Source organism: Myotis daubentonii, chromosome 4 (assembly GCF_963259705.1).
Source record: "Myotis daubentonii chromosome 4, mMyoDau2.1, whole genome shotgun sequence".
NCBI classification, from domain to species: Eukaryota; Metazoa; Chordata; class Mammalia; order Chiroptera; family Vespertilionidae; genus Myotis; species Myotis daubentonii.
Window position 1 is genome coordinate 80,851,128 of NC_081843.1, and position 4,718 is coordinate 80,855,845.

The 4,718-nt window shown below is 38.5% G+C and overlaps 1 pseudogene; it reads left to right on the forward strand.

The window, feature by feature from the left end:
- The first annotated feature begins 1,012 nt into the window (after positions 1-1,012).
- On the forward strand, positions 1,013-1,158 carry LOC132233992 (small nucleolar RNA SNORA48; annotated as a pseudogene).
- Positions 1,159-4,718: the final 3,560 nt, after the last annotated feature.

Consider the following 4,718-nt stretch of genomic DNA (forward strand, 5'->3'; position numbering starts at 1 on the left):
GAAGAGGCATTTCTAGAAGATGTGGCAATCCTGACATGACTAGAAAACAGGTGTCATCCTCTCCAATAATAAATGGGAAAAAATTGTATTTGTTCCTCTTAACAAAAATCAAATAGCTGAAATATGAAAAGTTTGAATAGTTTATTGTGCCTTTTTGAAAAATTTTGTGTTTATGTAAACTTCTTGTAATAAAGGAATTAAAATACTTTCTTTTCTTTTCTTTCTTTTTTTTATATATATACTTTTAGGCAGCAAAGACACTGGCTCACGAATAATCCAAGGCAGTCACCTCTTTATACGCTCAGCCATTGCAGTAGTTACAGCATTTTGACAGCAGGATCAGGGTGAGATAAATTGACTTCAACATTTTTGTTAAAAATAAAAGCCCCAGAAATCTGGCCCATCATTTTAAACTGGCAGGAATATAAATAGTTGATGGACTTTACTCTGCATAAAACCAAACAAAGGCCAGGAAGATGTCATTTGAAGGTGATTAGAGCCTGTGTGTTTATGGGAGCAAGATGTGGCCACCCTCTGGCTTGAGGTCCATCTGATTTGGTCTGTTTATAAATAGAATTCTGAAGTGAATCAACCCACTTCCTGTTAGTCTCTCTCAATCTCATGGGGTTTTTTTTGTTTTGTTTTGTTGTTTCCCCCCTCTCACGTCTGAATTTGATGTCTTTCACTGTTTGGAAGGAAAAAATGCTGTTTGTCATTTATCAAAACCTAAACAGCTGTAATAAAACAATGTTCATTTGATTTTAATACTAAGTAAATAAATGTGAGCAATGACTATAGTATGGAAACATGGGGACCTGAGGTTCAAATTGAATGAATTTTACTTCCAATTCATGTTCACAAGTTTTCAGATTTTCCTGAACTCCCTTCAAGTTCCCCAACATTGCAAGATGAGCATGGACAGCATTCTCTGTAGAAATAGCTTCTTACTTCACTCCCACACCATAGAACTAAGCTTGTTTAGATTTGAGTTTTTGTTTGTTTATTTTTACTTTACCCCCTGGCAATGGGCAAGGAGACTCCTGATTGGTGGTGTTGCTCTTATGTCAGTGAGGGGTGAAGCAGATGTACAGTCCCTAATTCATCCTAGCCTGATGCCTGGGTTGGTGGCCAGAGCTGTTTCATGCCTGGGGCACATAAAAAAAAATAACTTACTTTGAGAGCAAGAGTGCGTGATTTGAAAATGTGTTGGCTTGGAAACCATGGAGCAATGAAAGACATCATTATGCTTTCCAGATCAGGTGTAAAATGGACAGGAAAAACATGTGCATTTCTCTATAATTCTATCCATATGACTCATCCCTAACCCATAGTAATTGTGCACGTAAGAATTGCTTTAGTCATTAGTCAGCCATTTCAATGTCCTTGTACTTTGGATCAAACTCTGTATCATTTCAGTGATTCATACAATCAAGGTGATTAAGGCCATCAGTAAATAATATTTATTATGAACCCATGGTATACCTTTTCCAATTTACATCCTACAAAAAGCAAAGGTGGTCTGCCTTTGGACACTTGAAGGGTGTTTGCAATAAAGTGCATGGTGGAAGAGCTTGAATTAATAATGGTTTTTTAGAACCAAGCTAACATTAAACTCTATTGAGACTAATTTAAAAATTAAAGTTGTATTTTTCTGTTAAAGCATATGTAAATATAGAACTAATTTGGAATAGCACCTATGCCAGCGGTTCTCAACCTGTGGGTCGCGACCCCTTTGGCGATCGAACGACCTTTCACAGGGGTCGCCTAAGACCATCCTGCATGTCAGACATTTACATGACGATTCATAACAGTAGCAACATGACAGTTATGAAGTAGCAACAAAAATAATTTTATGGTTGGGTCACAACATGAGGAACTGTATTTAAAGGGCCAGAAGGTTGAGAACCACTGACCTATGCTAACATAAACTATGCTCCCAGCTAAGAGTATTTTAATCAAAGGAATCTCTAAGGTTGATTAGGGCAGCTATATAACTACTGGTCTTTATTAATTTTTTATTAATTCCCTAGAACACTGCCCATGGCAACTGGTCTGAACCTCCTTTAGTCTTCTCTGTTACTGTGCTTGTGCTCTCAGCAAGCCAGAAGGAAGTAAAACTTTTTCTTTTAGCTTATTAATTGACCTTGAGGAGCTAAATCAAGACATGATATAGAAAACTGCCTTCTACCAGAGACAGTGAACTTCAAGCCGGATGCATTAACTGGATGAGACTTAGGGGGTCATCATCCTTGAAAGTAGTACATTCCACGCAAAATACAGGCATGAGAGTACTAGAAAGAAAACGGTGGTGAATCCAAGAATGTGCACTCAGATACTCCATCAATATCAAAGAAGATCCACTGTCCAGCTATCTAGTGGATAGCCGCTGGCTGCCCAGCTCCACCAAGGCTTGCCTCAGTTGCAGAGAACTTCCTCACCCAAGGGCATGCTCTTCTTGGGCGGCTCATATGCAGTGAGTGATTGCATGGAAGTGGATAGTCCCGGACACTTTAGACCAGTGCAGGACATCCCTAAATGCCCCTCAAGCTCTGAGCTTTTTCAGGCTCAGTCACAATTTTTCCCCTCTAGACAATGAGGTTTCAGCCTCCTCTCTTCCATGGGAGCTAGTCTTTAATAAATATACTATGTGCCAAACTCCATCACAGGGTCTGCTTCCAGAGACAGGCTTTCAACAGAATGTTATAAAGAAGAGCAGATACCAATGGGGAAAAAATAGAGCAAAAAACCAAAAATCGGTTCTTTAAAAGATCAAAAACATTAATAAACACCTAGCAAAACGCATGAAGAAAAACAGAGCAAAATGAAACACTTAGAAAAAAAATGTTTGATGTTGATAGAGTCAAGATATAGAATATTTCTATCACCACAAGTATCCCTTATATTGCCCTTTCATAGCTATAACCATCCCCCTCTCCTCACACCCTAATTCCTGGAAATCACTAATCTGTTCTCCCTTCCATTTTATCTTTTCAAGAATAATATATAGTATGATTTCAAGAAATCACATAGTATGATTTTTATTATGTAGGTTTTTTCACTCAATATAATACCCTGGAGGTGTATCCAAGGTGTCATGCATATCAATAATTCATTCGTTTTTATTGCTGAATAGTATTCTATGGTATGGGTTGTACCAGTTTGTTTAAGCATTTGCCCTTTTAAGGACACCTGGGTTCTTTCCAGTGTTTAGCTAGTAGGATACAGCTAAACACTGGAACATTTATGTGTATCATTTTTTAAAGACAAATCTTACTTTTTCTAGGATGAATGCTTACTATATGCAATTGTTAGGTTATATGGCCATGGCATGGTGCCTCGGAATGAATTGTGTCTGTCCCAAAATTCATGTCTTAAAGCCTCAGTCCCCAGACTTCAGAAATAGGGAGGTAACTACGGTAAAATGAGGTCATATGAGTAGGCCTTAATCCCCTATGGCTGTTGTCTTTACAAGAAGATGGGGTTAAAATGCAGACAACTCACAGACCAAGAGGCTACCATGTGAAGACACATTGAGAAGGCAGCCATCTGCAAGCCAAGGGGCGAGGCCTCAAAATAAGGCTGGCTAACGCTTTGATCTTGGATTTCTAGACTCCAGGACTACTAGGAAATACATTTCTGTTGTTGAAGCCACCCAGTCTGTGGTGATTTGTTACAGCAGCCCTAGCAAACTAACGCACGTGGCTAGTTTTATAAGAAACTGCCAAACTGTTTTCCAGAGCTGCAGTGCCATTCCTGCCGGCAATGTATGCGTGATGAGTTTCTCTGAACCTCTTTTAGCATTTGGTGATGTCATTACCTTTTATTTACCGTAAATACCTTTTCTTGTGCTTATTTTTTCATCTATACATCTTCTTCATGACTTTTGCCCATTTAGATTTTTGTTTTTTTAATTGTTAAACTTTGGGAGTCTTTTATATATTCTAGATACTAGTCTTTTGTTGAATATGTGGTTTGTAAATGTTTTCTCCCTGTCTGTAGCTTGTCTTCTCATTTTCTTAACAGGGCATTTTGCAGTGTAAATTTTTAAAAAATTTTCATGAGTTCCAGTTTATCAATTTTTTTTTCTAATTTATCATGCTTTCATGCCTGCTTTGTGAAATTATGAGTACAGACAGTCCTCGGGTTACGTCGGACTCGACATACGTCGTTTTGTGGTTACGTCGCCATCTCCCATTTATTTATTAAAAAAAAGTTCCATCATTTCTACATATGTACATACAGGCTTTATGTTTTTTATTGTTTATTTCCCACAAGTAAAGGTCAGGAATTGTTATCTTTCTTTTAAATTTTTTTTACTGTTTCACTTCATTCCTGCTGTGCATGTGCTCCATGTGAGTGACGTAGGTGCTTATGCAGGTGGGCTCCGACTTACGGCGAAAATCGCGTTACGTCGCGCCGTAGGAACGGATCTCCGACGTAACCCGAGGACCTGCTGTACTTCCATGGCTAGTCTTCCTTTCCCTGGAATTGGTACTACTACGTACGTCACTTGGCCAAGGGACAGAAAGTGAGCTGAATATTTGACCATAGAATACAGACCGAGGGAGGCATTAGTTCTGTTCACCAAATATTTCTTCTCTTTTTTGGCATAGAAATTGTACTACAATGCCCCTTTGGAGTTCAGAAAACCAAGTGACTTGCTTTGAGCAATAAAATATAATCTGAAGTAACGTTTTGCATTTCCTGACTGAAGCCTT